The sequence below is a fragment of the Psammomys obesus genome, unplaced genomic scaffold (assembly GCF_907164565.1).
Source record: "Psammomys obesus unplaced genomic scaffold, mPsaObe1.curated_primary_1811, whole genome shotgun sequence".
NCBI classification, from domain to species: Eukaryota; Metazoa; Chordata; class Mammalia; order Rodentia; family Muridae; genus Psammomys; species Psammomys obesus.
This window is the reverse complement of record NW_026592890.1, coordinates 23,103,402-23,119,530: the sequence shown is the minus strand read 5'-3', so window position 1 is coordinate 23,119,530 and position 16,129 is coordinate 23,103,402. Positions and strand designations below refer to the sequence as shown.

General features: G+C 44.7%; 1 pseudogene; it reads left to right on the top strand.

The window, feature by feature from the left end:
- The first annotated feature begins 9,182 nt into the window (after nucleotides 1-9,182).
- On the top strand, nucleotides 9,183-9,290 carry LOC129683489 (small nucleolar RNA SNORA17; annotated as a pseudogene).
- The last annotated feature ends 6,839 nt before the right edge of the window (nucleotides 9,291-16,129 follow it).

Here is a 16,129-nt window from a genome sequence, read left to right as displayed (position 1 = left end):
CAGATCCCCTGGAACTGGAGCTACAGATGGTTGTGAGCCCTTGTGCAGGTCCTCAGAATTAAACTCAAGTTCTTTGCAAGAGATGAGCCATCTCTCCAGTCTTATTCTTTATCCTTCATTTCTGTCCCTTCATTGATTTTCTAGCATAAAAGCCAGCTCAACCTCACCGCACCTGTGGTCCCAGCACCGAAGAGGCAGAGATAGAAGGATTACTGTAAACTTGAGTCTCGCCAGGGTACATAGTGAGACCTTGTCTCAAAAATAAATAAATAAACTCATAGATAAATAGACAAATAAATAAATAAAACTTAAACGTTTGTGTCTCTTCCCATGACCCCAGTGCTGCTCCTGGTACATGCTCTCAAGTCTGTCTAATTCAACAGTCACAGCACCTGTCTCAAACAGCATAATTGCCTAATTTTCTCTGCCTCAACCCCTTTGCCTATTGCACATGACATCCTGGTACCTGACCCAGTGCCTGCTTCTAAAAAGAACAAGTGTTTCTTTTCTGTTATGTTTCCAGCTCTACTCCTTCTAGCCTACCTCCAGAACCCTGTCCTGGTCTATCCTCTCTCACACAGGATTCAGGACACAGCTTCCTGCTCCGCTTTCCTGCCCAAGGGTCTCCATCTTACCCTCTGCAGCTTTTCACTGAAAGAAGCACTGCTCTCAAGCACCATTCTCATCACACGGGCTAGCTCCTCTCCTAGACATCTCCAAGAGCTTCCGTTGCCTCTTGAATTAAATTAAAAGTAGTAATCACGGGCTTCAAGAGTCTCTATCAATTAATGGCTTTCCCACCCCCACCCCTAACTGATGTCATCCCTTTCACTGGCCCTCTAGGGCAGCTTCCCTGATACCCTGAAGCTCTTCCTCCTCAGCCTGCCTCACCCCACTCTCCTTTGTCTGCTTCTCCTCTGAGTTTTCTTTCTTCCTCCTAAATTATATCCTTCTCCTCTTTAAAAATATTGCTCAATTATCATCTCCTCTTATGAATATTTTCTAAGTCAACTCCATGGGATTTTTGTCCTTTCTGTTAGAAACCTATTATCAGGAATGTGAGGTATTTGTGCTTGTTCGCTCATCCCAAGCCTGGTGTCTTCTTGCTGACTTATTTTTCATACTATCTGCCCAGGGTGATCAGTCACTTTAAGGACAAAGAACACGTCTTTCCCTCCCTTGTGATTCCCAGTGATTGGTTCTCAGGCATGCGTTCCTTGCTTACTCTGGCAATAGACATGGAAGTGAACTCAGAAAGTGGGGTGTCCTAAGGAAAAATTGGTTTTCTAACCTGAATTTGGGTCAATCCAACCAGGTGCAGCCCCAGCTGGGCCCTAGTTTCTCCTTAGCCTCTGCATTGTGGGGGAATCTTTGGGTGGGTATTAGGAAGAAATACAAAAACAAACCTCCCATGGCTAGGGTAGAAGATTATCTAGGCCTGTATGAGGCCCTGAGTTCTGTCCATAGCACCAAGGTCAAATAAAAGAATCTTATGTAGCAGCAGCCCTATGCCACACATGCAGGAATATCACACACACCTTCACTGAGGCCTCCCAACCGTCTGACGAATTGGGACTTACTTCCGAGTTACAAGTACATTAAGGATCCAGAGGAACTTGTGTGATCTGCCTGTGTCAATGAGACAAGTCTTTGTGATTCTGAAAACTTACACCTCCAGGGAGGATGCCTCAGTCTTAAGGAATAGTGCCCAACAGCTAAACCCAAACCAGGGCTCACGCCCTGGCAGAGGTGTGGCTACCACTGAAGTGGACACATGGTGACCTTGTGGGTCTGTCCATTATGTTCCCTTGTCTGGCTTTTGATCCACAAGACTCTTTTGGTAAAGGGTCACTTTTACTTTTTAAGCTGAGTGAAATAAGCCCTCCTCATAAAGGCTTTGTTTTTTTCACATGCAGGATCTTGAAGCAGAAGTTTCTGGTTTCTTTTAAGACTCAGTTGAGTCACATAATGTTTTGCTAAAAGCTGTCTTATGAGAGGGCACATGATGTTTTGCTGCGAGCTCTCCCGTGCGAGGGGCATGACTTTGGCCAGCTGAGAACATCCATGGGTGGACTCTGAGGAGAGGAGATGCATAGAAGCCCATGGACAGTAAGATATCGCTTTTTGGATCCACATCGCTGCACTGATCTTCGTGCTTCAACACTTGACTTCGCAGAGGGAAGTGTTCCAGAGAACTTCTCAGAGCAATCTAACTGAGTCTTGCAGCTTTTTCTGACTTGTCCCGATCTTCTGATTCATGCTGATTGGTGTTGCTGTTTGGTGTTGGCCTGTGGACTGGACTGCTGGTGTCCTGAAGACTGAGCTTGGCAATCCCCTAACCAGCAGGAAGTAGATTAAAGAGGTCTACAGCCCTTTTCCCTACTAATCTCCTACCTAAGGCGGGGGAGGGGGTGTTAGAAGGGAGGTAAAGATGTTTAAGAACCCTAAAGAAAGTAGGTTTGGTGAAAAATCTAAGCCTACAGAACCTTGATTTAAAAGTGTGTGGGGCAGGGGGTGGGGGGGACTGACAAGGTGGCTCATGCCTTTCTTCCCACCACTTCAAACAGAGACGGGCAGATCTTTGGGAGTACAAGGCCAACCTGGTCTACAAAGAAAGTTCACAGTAGCCAAGGCTACACAGAGAAACCCTGTTTTAATAGTAACAATAATAATAGAAGAAACGCATGTGTGTGTGTGTATGACAAAACTAGCAAGGGACTCGTGAGAGAGGATAAAGGAATCTTAAGGCAGGGGACAGATGGAGTAACGGAGTCCATGTGACATGAGAGCAGGAGTGCTGGCTGGGAAAAGGAAGGGAAGCAGTGAGTTGTAGGGAGTGAGAGAGGGGCTGAATTAGAACAAAGCGTAGTGATACATATGTATGATGATTCCATAGTGAAACCCACCACTTTGTATGAGAACTTTTTTGTTGTTGTTTTTTCGAGACAGGGTTTCTCTGTGTAGCCTTGGCTATACTGGACAGTCTGGACCAGGCTGGCCTCAAACTCAAGAGGTCTACCTGCCTGTCTTTCTGGGTGCTCTTTGGTATGAGAACTTAAAAATTAATTTTCAAAAGAACTTAAAATTTCAGTTCAACATTTTGTTGACATTGTCTCCTAGCACGGTCCACAACCGTGTGTGGTTTACATACAATGTCCACGAGTGTGCGGACACAGGGACCCCCACTTCTACACAGGCTTTGAATGGCAGGTGGAGAAACCTGGTTCACAGAGAACAACTTGCTCTCCTTTAGCCTTTACTGGTTTTTTTCAGCCTCCAGAACTTCTGACAAACAAGTTTGGGAGGACACTGCCTCAGTTCTGTCTGTGTACATCTTTCAAACACAGAGCTAGATGAGGAGACCTAGGAGTTCTTAAACACCTTTATTTCCCTTCCAACCCCCCCCCCCCCATCTTAGGTAGGAGATTAGTAGGGAAAAGGGTTGTAGACCTCTTTAATCTACTTCCTGCTGGTTAGGGGATTGCCAAGCTCAGTCTTCAGGACACCAGCAGTCCAGTCCACAGGCCAACACCAAACAGCAACACCAATCAGCACGAACCAGAAGATTGGGACAAGTCAGAAAAAGCTGCAAGACTCAGTTAGATTGCTCTGAGAAGTTCTCTGGAACACTTCCCTCTGCGAAGTCAAGTGTTGAAGCACGAAGATCAGTGCAGCGATGTGGATCCAAAAAGCGATATCTTACTGTCCATGGGCTTCTATGCATCTCCTTTCCTCAGAGTCCACCCATGGATGTTCTCAGCTAGCCAAAGTCACGCCCCTCGCACGGGAATGCTCCTCTCACAAGACAGCTTTTAGCAAAACAACACACAACTATCTAAAGAATTAAAGAATTTGCCTCTGTTTGTGCCTGCTTCTCTCCCCACAGTGTCTCTGGTAGAAGAAGCCATGTTCATTTAGAGCACATGAAATTATGATTTTATAAAGAAGCAGTTGTAGGCTTAGGTTTTCCAAAAACCTACAGAAGGTTCACTGCAATCGGTATTAAAGAATCAGGAGTTAGTGGTCTGCTTGCCTTGACCGTTATCATCTCCTTTATTATTTATGAAAAAGCTTGTTGAATGGGGCAAGGTCCAGTTTCGTATTCCTTGATTGCCCTCTGCTGGTGGGTCTCCATATTAGAAAACAGAAATTCCCTGGGAGATTGGAGCAACCTGGAGGAACCTTCTCGATTCCCAAGTACTACAGACTTGTGGCAGCAAACCTTGTTGGGAACAATACTTTGAACGCTCATAATGAGGGAAGAGAGTCAAAGGCACTGTGGTGTGAGGTGAGTGGGGGGGTAGTGATGGCAGCCATTATAACAGATGACTTTATTCACGCAACAGATATTTGTTGAGCCTCTACTACAGTCTAAGTGCTGGGAGATGGATAACCAGGGCAGACAAAAACCTATCTTCATAGCAAGTTGATTTTTGGGCATGGGACATTAAGAAAATGCTGATGTCTAACTAGGATAATGTTAAGTGGTTCCCAGCAAGATACATCAGGGCAGAAGACGAGCAAGTGGAGGAGGGAGGCTATTGGAGCAAGGACAATGGTTAGATAAGAAGGTTTGGGAAGGCCTGTAGATGACTTCACATATAAGCCCGGAAAAAGCCAGTTTTGTTGGGAGTTTCTCTGTGTAGACCCTGAGCCAGCAGTGACCTACGCAGTACATGGTATGGCCCTCTTTCCACACCTGAGAGCTACATCCTGCCACTACCCGTTTAAGTAGAGAGCCACTGAAGCAGAGAGAACGGGAGACAGTACCTAAACCTCGGTACTGTCCTTCCCCACCACTTTATAACTTTTCAAAGCTCTTTCATGCAAACGGAATAATATATGCAGAAATGCTTTGTGGGTGACAAAGTACTATGCAAATGCAAGTAATTAAAATTGTAACTATTTTAATGCAGTCTGATTTGACCTTCATGGCATCCTTTAAAGGAATTAAGGTGTGTAGTATTATGTCCTTCAATAGACACAAAACCACATACACCTCATTCTAAGTGCCTATGAGGTGACTTTGCCAAGGTCACAAAGGCAGCCAAGGGCATATTCAGAATCAGTTCTCCGGGAATATCATTTTAAAGTTTGGGACTTTCGTTCTGGAGATGTTAAATTATACTTGATATTTGTCTTGCCAAGCTTATTTATAACTGCACTAATCATCAGAGTTAAAAATGCTTTAGCACTCAACAACGTGTCTTTAAGGGCTTGATTTCAGACACTCTAGGTCAGGAGGAATTAGCAACAATCCCCAATGCAAGACTTGATACAAACAAATGTCAGTGTTTGATTTCCTTCCGTTCCTAGGACCAGAGCCCCTTCCTGGCCATTGAAGACTCGTGTCAGAGGCTAGGGGGCAGTTCAGACTTTAGAAGGCCCCACTTTAGGGTGAAAAGGGCTCTTGTGGCAAAGTGGCTTGCTAGTGACTTGCAGAAACAAACCCTAACATCCCTCCTACCCCTGCTTCACTTCCTTCACCCCTCCCTACCTAAAAACTCCCACTGCCAGTAAAAGCTCTGTTTCAGAATTCTTCCCTAAATCTTTCCGTAAAAGTTGCTTCTTATATTTTGTTTAAGGATTAGAGTGGTGACTTAACTAAAAGCAAACACAAACAAAAACAAAAGCACCTTAGCAGAGGTCACAGGGACTTCAAGACGGACTAGAAGGGACCCAGACCTTGAGGGTGACTTTTTATAATGTCCTATCCAAGAGAGAAGCCAGAAGCATCCCATGAGGGGCAGAAAGCAGGCAGGCCAAGAGCATGTTGCAGGGAGATAGCAAAGCCATCCACATGTACAAGGAAAAGCCCCATAAGCCATTTGTGATAGCCTATGCTGACCCCAACACATGGAAAGCTGAGTGTTAAGAACAGGGTCTTTCCTGCTCTGAGCTCCACACTCATGCCACGGCACCCAAGCCAGCCATGTAAATAAAATGTCAAAAACGAAAATATATGACAAATGTGATCTTGAATTACAGTATTCTAAAACCTAGGAGTCTTTTATTCTATGATTCCCTGAAAAATTTTCAGGCTTTAAAATGTTGTGGACTATATGAATCCCTGTTTCGAAAGGCCAAAAAAAAAAAAAAAACCCAAAACAAACAAAACACAACAAACAAACAAAAACCCAAAATAAAATAAAGAGAGTTTGAAGAAGTTACCAGATGAGGTCAGAATGGAAACTGATTTCTAGTTTTGTTTTACCTTTTGTGTGTTTGTTTCTTTTTGAGACCAGGTCCCATTCTGTAGCCTGGGCTGTCTTGGAACTCAGGCCACCCCAAAACTCATGGAGATCCTCCTGCATCAGGGTCATGAGTGCTCTATGCCAGAAACAGACAAATAACTCTGTGTCTTTCCATGATGTCAGAATTTATTGAATAATGATACTTTTACATTACAAGGTTTTAATGACAGCCGTTTGTCATATAATCTCACCTACCTCGGTAATACATCTGAGACAAATGTAGATTCTTTGATTTCAGTTTTAATTATTAAATCACATATATCACAGTAAATATATCTCTATAACCATATTTATATATATGGTTTATAGAATGAATACTTGTCATAGACTGAGCGACTCTATATTGATAAGATAAAAATTCAGTACCAAGAAGAAGCTTCTGGCCTCAGGATTTGAGAGGAAGCTGCAGAGTTCGATTGTGAGATGAAAGGCCAAACTGGAGTCTGAGAGCAGAAAACTGTGGGTCCAGGTCCGGATGGGAAAGTGGTCAAATAGGCATCATTAACGGTAGTGGATGGAGAGGGATGAAGCTCCGAGGACAGATCCCCTGCTTGTTGGTTATTAAGGTATCAGGTGATATGTTGGTGTTGGGGGCATTCCAAGATGCCCATCACCTCAGGTGGTCCAGGAGAGACCGTTACAAACTTTCTCTTTTGCTATTCTCTTTCCCTATCTGATTCCAACTTAGGACACCTTCATACCACATTTACATACCAATTAAGTCCTTGGGTCTGTTTTCCCAGGATGATTTTCATATACTCCTGAGCTCTACGGTTTCAGTTCACTCTAACAAACTCGCTGGGTGACTCCCATTATGCGCCAGGAGTAAACTGTTATGGGGCTGAGTGGGCTGAGTGGCGCCTAAGAGATGGTGTGGTCTCTGAGTCTACCAGACACCCTTCTCCCTCAAAATAGTTAGGAGCTGCTTATAAAATAGACTGACTCTCTCTCTCTCTGAATATATATATATTATATATATATATATATATGTATATATGTATATGTTTGAGGTAGGCAAGCTAGCCAGGACTACCAAAAAACAAAAAGCAAAAAACAAACAACAAAAAACAAAAAAACGAAACAACAGCAACAAAAACTTTCCTACAGTGATGCACAGCCTGGAGAACCACATGGCCTTGAACTTGCTACGTGGTTGAAGATGACTTTGAACTTGCAGTTCTTTGACCTCCACCTGTAGTTCTGGGATTAAAGGTATGAGCCACCATGCCCAGCACTGTATCTCATCTTAAAAGTTTTTATGCTTATTAACAATTAAGCACTACATGTATTTATGAGTTTTTTTGTTTGTTTGTTTATTTTTATTTATTTTTTATTTTTTTGTATTTATGTTTTTTATATGTATGAAGTTTTGGCCTGAATGTATGTCTATTCGCCACATGCATCCTGGGTATCTGCAGAGATCAGGAGAGGGTGTGGGATGCTCTGGAACTGGAGTTGCAAGATGGTTGTGAGACACCGTGTGGGTGCTGAGAAGACCCACAAACCTGGATCTTCTACAATGGCAACAAGGGCTCTTAATCATTAGTCATCTCTGTAGTCCCTTGGGAGCATATTTTGATCTTCTCTCTTTTGCTATTCTCTTTCCCTATCTGATTCCAACTTAGGACACCTTCATACCACATTTACAGGGGAGCCATTCACAATGGCTACAGCACTGTGGTGGTCTGAATAGCTATGGCCCCCATAAACTCATGTGTTTGAATACTTGGCCCCTAGGGAGTGGCACTATCAGGAGGTGTGGCTTTGTTGGAATAGGTGTGGCCTTGTTGAGGAAAGCAACTGTGGGGGCGGGCTTTGAGGCCTGCATGGGTCATGGGTCTGCAAAACACTAAGGAGTCCCCTGAGTAGAATCTGTGAGCCCTCTCCACAAGCAGACAGGGGCACATACACAGATCTGATTGAGAAGGGAGCTAGGTAGAAGCCAGAGGTCCAGAAGAGCACATTGGTAAGAGGAAGCAGTATGGTGAGGGAGGGGATGGTCCGTGGACCCAGTGCCGTCCACCTCTATCCTGGAGTTGGACTGTCTGTGTTTAAGACCTGCCTCAAAGCTGGGTGTAGTGGCTCTCGACTGCAATCCCAGCACTTGGGAGGCAAGGGGATGTTAAGTTTGAGGCCAGCTTGTGGCACTTAGTGAAAGACCCCATCTCAAAACAAAGAAACAAAGCCCAAAGCCCCAAACAAGCAGCATAATGCACAAATCAGAGAAACCACCAAAAAAAAAAAAACAAACCCACAAAAAACAAAGCAAAATAAAAACAAAACAACAAAACAAGACAAAATAGAAACACCTGTTTCTTACTTGTGCAATCCCAGGCATGCTTCTTCCTAAACCCTGCCTCACTGGGCCCCGTGAAATCACATCAGCTGGGGTGATGTATAGACAGTATAGCAAGCGTCCATGTCTGCGTCATCACATCTTGCCTTCAGCATAAGAGTGAGTGGTGACTAGTGGGTAGAGACTGTGGACCTTGCATTTTGCCTGTGCTCTGGGAGAACATTTGCCTCTGTGTACTAGCTGATGCTCAGGATTCTGTTCTCTGTTCTATTCTATTCTATTCTATTCTATTCTATTCTATTCTATTCTATTCTATTCTATTCTATTCTATTCTATTCTATTCTATTCTATTCTATTCTATTCTATTCTATTCTATTCTATTCATTCTACGGTGCAGGGGCTCTGACCCAGGCTTTGTTCAGTGATAGGCAGCACTCCATCAGAGTTATATACGTAGACCGGAACTTGTTCTTTGAATGCCTCTAATAGAGTCTCTAGTCGAAACCAAAATTCTGAAAATACTCTGCTAGCAATCGCCAAATTCCTTTTTTTTTTTTTTTTTTTAAAGTAGAAGTGTTTGTTTGAGAAGAGGAAATAGATGTGCGGAGAGGAGCGAAAAGAGAGAATAAACGCCTGCCCCCAGAGGTGTTGTAGATGGGGCTGCTGTGTCACATGTGTGCCAGTAGGTGGCAGAGAGGAGAGAGGCTGTGAACACCTGGGTGATTAAAAAGCCAGCCTTAGGCGACCACCAGTCTGGTGCCAGGGGGCCCAGACAGGGAGCAAGCCTGAGATGACACCGATCGATCCTGCACTGTGCAGGCCTGGAGGGGGTGGGGGCAGGAGTAGACCATGCCGGAGATGACCCCTGCCTGTACCCTGTAATGCGTGAGTGGGGCATTGCACACCCGAGACCACTCTTGAAATGACCCCAGAAACTCAGAGACCCCCAGGAGCCATAGGAGCAAGTAAGTAGTGGAGAAAATTGGAGAGAAAGAGAAACAGAAGGATGTGGGCACAATGAAGAGAGGCAGAACCGGAGACTTGAGGGTAGTGAGGAACAGCCTGATCTGAGTAGCTGTTAGTGCCACCTGGGATCATGGTGGGGTCCTGGCCTGTGCTGCCACGGGGGCCACGTCTGGGTCCACGGCCTTGCAGCAGCAGAGGCCTGTTACCACCAAAGGCCAGGAGGATGGGACATACCTGGTCTGGGCTGCTGCCCAGGATGTGTTGATATCTGAGGGCTGTGTGGCACTGTCCCCACCCTTCACCTGGGTATTGTGGGAGAGCTGATCCTGGGGGTGCCAGCCATAGTACTTGGGAGAGCAACCCCCCTCCCATACATTGTGGGAGTTGTGGGTGGCCTGGCCTTGAGGGTATTCGCATGGGAGACTGGGCCCTGAAAGAGATACCATCATCCTCCTTTGCCCTCGCCACCTACAGCCCTGGGGTCATGAAAGCAGGAGAGCTGTCCCTATCCCTCACCAGCTGCAGCACTCAGGAGAAGAGGCTCTGTGCCTGGCCTGGGCAGCAGAGTAGGGTTGACCCTGGTGGCAGGGGTGTGGGCAAACCTGGGCCAAGGGCATAAGCATGGGAGAGCTGGTCCCACAACTTGTCTGACACGGGGTGCTGTGGGGCCAAGGGAGAGATGCCCCCTTCTCATCACTAGGGATCATTATTATTTTTCCATTGTGTGCCAGTGCTTTTGGAATCCCTACTAGTGAAAAGGTTGCCAGGAAAGGTCTGGACAGAGATCTACTCATTTTACGGCTGCAAAGCAAGGGTTCTTGGGGAATAAATAAAAGGGTTGTTTTCAAGTTATCTGCTTGAGGTTTAACATGGTTATTTCTGAAGCTAACTAATGAGTGAGTGCATATTGTTGACGTGAGCAAGGACATGTCAAGGATGTTAGTGCCTCAGACCCACAGGAATGGGAGGACTTTCCTCCAGTCAGCATAAAAATGGCGACAGTGTATTAACCACAGCTTCTGCCTCCAGGATGACGACAGTCTGATACTGTTGCCTAATCCGCCCCTCAACCCAGATTGACTAACCTGCCTCCTCATTCAACTGTGTGTAACAAGCTCCGGGAGTTTTCAGGATGCTGGGGCTTCCTCACCAGAGGGCAGGGTCCACCTGACCCCAGATTTTCTGTGTGTGCCTGTCATTTCTTCATCCCCCATCAAATACCAAAGCTATGAGGGTTATAGCAGCTAGCCATGCCATGAGCAACAACAAAGTCTTCTCTCAGTCGAGGGCACCATTTTTTTCAAGACTTGGAGATGGACCAGCATTATGAATTATTAGTCAGCCAACGCCTCAGATAAAAGATGGCTGGCTGGCTTTGACCATGTGATGGCCAAACTCTTGGCTAACAACACAGGCAATCCTCAGATGTGCTGTGATTTTAAGGTCTTACCTTCAGGTTGGAGAAATGCTAAGCAGTAAAGGCAAGAACGATAGCTCTCTGCGCTCTTTGATAGTCTGACCTTGACAAACTCTGATGGATCCTGACTGTTAGTCAACTTCCCATTTATTTTGGGTCAGTGTCTTGGAGGCTTTGTTACCGCTGAGGGGGTGTGGTGAGTCGGAGGCTAATGATGGGAACATACAGTTAAGCAAAATGGCTCATCTCATGGCCACTGTTGAAAGGAAGCTGAGAGAGGGATGGCCAGGTGGTGACAGGATCTACCTGCAAGGATACGCCGCCTCACGATCTAGTTCCATCATTGAGGCCTCCTCCCCTATAGTTTCCCCCACCTCCCAATAATCCACGCAGTAATGAAATTATCAGTGGGCTAATGCATTGATGACGTCAGAACCTTTCTGATCCAATCACTTCCCAAAAGCCTGACCTCTGTTCATCACTGCACCAAGGACTAAACCTTCAACACTTGAGCCTCTGGGGAACGTTCCAGACCCAGACTGAAACACAAGCATGGCAGGAAGTGCTGGGAATGCTTCATACCAAACATTCAAGGTTTCTTTGTGTGGCCTTGGCTATCCTGGAACTCATTCTGTGAGCTAGGCTGACCTGGAACTCAGAGATCCACCTGCCTCTGCCTCCTGAGCGCTGGGATTAAAGGAGTGCACCAACACTGACTGCCTTAAGATATTTTTTTTTAATTGAAAATCTTCTCATATAATATTTTGATCAAGTTTTCCCCTTCCTTAGTTTTTTTTCCAGACCCTACCCACCCAAATTCCTCTTGTTTAAAAGCAAAAACAAAACATAAAAATCAAGAAATAACAAGAAACAACAAAAAAAAAAAACCCTACAAAAATAAAAATCAAGACAAACAAGTAAAAGACCAATGAAACTAAATAAGTAAGTAAGTAAATAAATAAATAATAAAAAAGACAAAGTGACACAAAAATACTATTTTCATTTTGTGTTGGTACAACCACAACTCCTGGGCTTGGGGCCTGCCCTGAAGCACGGTTGATATACCCAATGAAGATCCACTGGAGAAAACTGAGCTGGTCTTCTCTTTCTCAGTGGGTATCAGGTCTAGTGTCCACTTTGCTCTCTCAATGCTGGGACCCTGTCTAACTTGAACTTGTGCAAAGTGTTACCAGTGTTCCCCCAGTCTGTGAGTTCATGTGTGCATCAATCTGTTGTGTCTAGAAGACCCTGTTTTCTTGGAGTCTTCCTCCGTCTCACACAATCTTTCTGCATCTTCTTCCGCATGCATCTTTGAGCTCTGAGGGGAGGGGTTTGATGAAAACATCCCATTTAGGATTGGCTGCTCCAAAGTCTCTCTCTCTGTGCATTGTCCAGTTGTGGGTGTCTGTTGCAAATCTTCTATGCCAAGCCAGGATGGAAGCGCCAAGCCCACACGAATGAACCTACATTTGGTGAGTTCCTGACATTTGGGTTACATGTATAGAGTAGTGACAATCAGTGACAATCTTGAAGACTTATTGTTGTCAGGCCTGAGCCTGACACCTTTTATATGTTAACTGATTTACCAGGCAGAAAACATAAGATAGGGTGACTAAATGAAGTCATCAGTCCAAGGCCATACAGATAGTAAATAATAGATCCAAATTTTGAGTTTTCATATTTTCTGGAAGACCACACTCTCTATACTCTGTTTTTGTCCTCCTATATGTCTCACCATACATTTCAATATTGTACACATTCCATAGTTGAACTCTGTCTCAAATCTACATCATCGATTTTATCCGTACTTCTGTCTACTTAAAAATCACATTTATGTTGTTCGGTAGAACTTAGAGCATTCTGTTAAGATGACAGCATCTCCTTTTCACCTTAACACACTTTCAGAACTCAATGCACCTGCTACTTTTGTCTACTGATATTGAAGTTGGGGGAGGCTCTACAGCTTGGCCACTTTCTGCCTTAGCAGCCTAGGGACCACCTGGAGCTGGCTAGGAAGAAAAAAAAAAATCATAGATCCTGATCTGGCCTGGTGGCATAGGCTGCTAATCCCAGCTACTTAGGAAGCTGAGGCAGGCAGATTACTAGCGCAAAGGCTGACCAGTGAGCAGAGTGTTGGCTTCCTGTGGGGCCGACCCTGGGGGTTCAGTTCTTAGCAGGGGGAAAAAAGACTTACTACAGACCTAATGAAAATCTATTACTTTTTAAAAGACTTATTTTATTTATATATGTGCATTCATACTCATATGGACACAGAGGCCAAAAAAAGAGGCATCAGATCGTTTGGGGCAGGAGGTAGAGGCATTTGTGAGCCATCTGATGTAGGTGCTGGGGTCTAACCAGCTTCTGCTAGAGCTGCTAACATTTTCAACCACTGAGCCCTCTTTCTAGCTGCACTTTAGTAAGCTACCAGACCTGGCAAGATGGCTCAGGGGTAAAAGAGTTAGACCCCTGAACCCACTGCAAGGTAGAAGGAGAAAAATGACTCCACAAAGTTGTCCCCTAACCTCCATGTACGTGTTGTGTCGCCTGTGTGCCTTTGCTCTCTCTCACACAATAAAGACAAAGTTTCAAAGAAACCCCTGGGGCTGGTGGGATGGCTCAGGAGGTAAAGGCACTCACTACCAAGCCTGGTGGCTTGAGTTTGATGTTTGCAGCTTACACGGGAGAAGGAGAGAGCCCACTCGTGTGATTTGTCCATTCCTCTTCTTGGCGTGCGCACCACCCTCACAAAACAAACAAACGCAATTTTAGAAATTATTGAGAACCACGGGGGGGGGGATACAAAGTGAATAAAGTGTAATTAATAAAGAAAAAAATCTAAAAAAAAGAAATTATTGAACATTATAAATGTGTATGAAATGAAATTGTCAAAGAACAAAATTAATCAATAAAAAAGCCAAACTAAAAAAATATCACAGGATGAAAATTTTTTTTTTTTTAAAAATCCATATTTTATAAAGGTGTCAAGCTCCCTAAAGGATTCATGTTTACAGAAAAATTGGAAAGTTACTAGTCTACACCTTTGAACAGAATCTCTGAAGCCACCAAATTCTGTGGTAGTTCCCATTCCCCCACCCCCAAGCAGATGAGGGGCCCTAACGATCACCCAATGGCATCTCCTTTGCCTTCCCATGTACTTAAGCACTTAAGCAGGGTATTGGTTGTCATGGTAACAGGAGGCAGCTACAGGATGAAGTCTGGGAAATATGCTTCAAAGGTTTGCTTGCCAATTGGAACCACCTGAGAGAGATTGTCATATAATTGGTATAGAGGGCTGCCCCAGTACTGGGAAGTTTCTAGGTTTCCTTAAGAAATTCTTTTATGCAGCACTTGAGTACCGCTGAAAGATTGTTAAGAACTTTTTAATTTTGGTTAATACAATTTGAAGGACTATGTTGTGCTCCAAAACATATTAAACTGTCTTTCCCGTGCTCCCCGGACTTCAGGACTCACCGGGGATACTTGCTGAAGCAAAACTATCTTACCAGAATCAGAGGGGAGGGAAACTCTGAACACGGAGATGCTCTGCTGTGTTCCAGCCAGTTTCTGGAACTGCTTTCAGAGAGCTGTCGTGCTGTAAAACCTGCTGCAGTGGCCAGCCTTGTCATCTTCCTATTGCTGGAAGGGCACCTACCTGTCCTTGTCTGCTGGGAACTAAACTGTCAAAGGACCTACTAAATGGCCTCAGAGCTGTGCTAAAGCACTGGGAAGGGAAATCTTCCCTTATCAAATGCTCAGAATGGCTGTAGTCTAGAGCCTAGAACGGCTTCAATATTTAAGTAAATGAATGTGTAATGCCCGATTCAAGAGACATCCCCCCCCCCCAAAAAAAAAAGACTACCAGGAGTCGAGTCCATTGCAAAACATGAGAGGATCTTTATTTGCAGCTTGAGCTGGGATTCTCATAGACACCAAGGCATTGGTATCCAGCTGAGAGAGCCCTGAGCCGGATTGTGGGTGATTTATAGATCCCAGTCCTTCCCAGCGCACCCAAAGCAGGGGGATTCCAGCCTGGCAAGCTTCTAGTGGTTAAAACAGGAAATGGGAGGCTACATTTCAGAAATTTGCTGTGGGAAGGTGCCAAAACCATTAATGGTTCTGGCTTTCTTTGTTCTCTCTCATGCGTGTGTGTGTGTGTGTGTGTGTGTGTGTGTGTGTGTGTGTGTGGCGGGGGAGGGGGGAGGGACACGGCTGGCCTTCAGTAGTCTGTACTGTTTTCAGGAGCAAAGCTACAAGTTGGAACGAGTTGGGGGCCATCCAGGCCGGTTTCCCGGCAATGACATCTCTAATGAGCACCAGGGTCAGCTCTTCCCTGTGGTTGGCTGGATCTTCCTCCAAGCAGCAAGGTCAACTGGCCTGATTTGTTTTAAACTTTTTAGCTCAGTAACCCAAGAAACCTAATTTTTAGTTCTGTGTCCTCTCAAATGAATGGTAAAATAATTCTGAGATAGTAGAAACTGGAGGCTGGCTCTCTCCCTCAAGTCCTCACCTTTTACCTTTTAATTTTACTTTCTTCTTTGTAATGTGTGCATGTGAATGTATATGTGTATATATATGTATATATGTGTGTCTGTGTATATATATATATATATGGGGGTGCAAATGCCATGACACTCAGAGGACAACACTTGGGAGTTGGTTCTTTCCTTCCACCATGTGGGTTCCAGTATCCAACCCAGGTTGTTAGGGTTGGTGTCAAGAGCTTTTACCCACTGAGCATCTCATGGACCCCGAAGTCCTTACTTTTGACTCAGATTTACAAATACTCAGTTAATACGGTATCCTTTGCTTGGAGGAACTTAACGTATGGCAATTGGATAAGTTAGGATGTGCTGATCCACTCTGCAAAAGGAGACTTTGATTTATGAAAGTGGCTGATTAGAGCAGCTCGGTTCCTGGACCAGGAGCAGCACCAGAACCCAGATTCTGTCCAAAATTTGACCTGCTGGAGTTGACTCAGAAACTCTGGCGTTCGGGCCCAGAAATACTGTGTGTGTGTGTGTGTGTGTGAAAGAGAGAGAGAAAGAGAGACAGAGACAGAGAGAGAGAGATTTTAGATCCGCCTCAGCTTTTCAAGGGTTAAGATTACTGGTGTGAGTCACCATGTCCTGTGGTAATCTATATTTTAACATGTGTCTCAGGTGATTTTCATGCTATTAAAGTTGAAAACTTCAA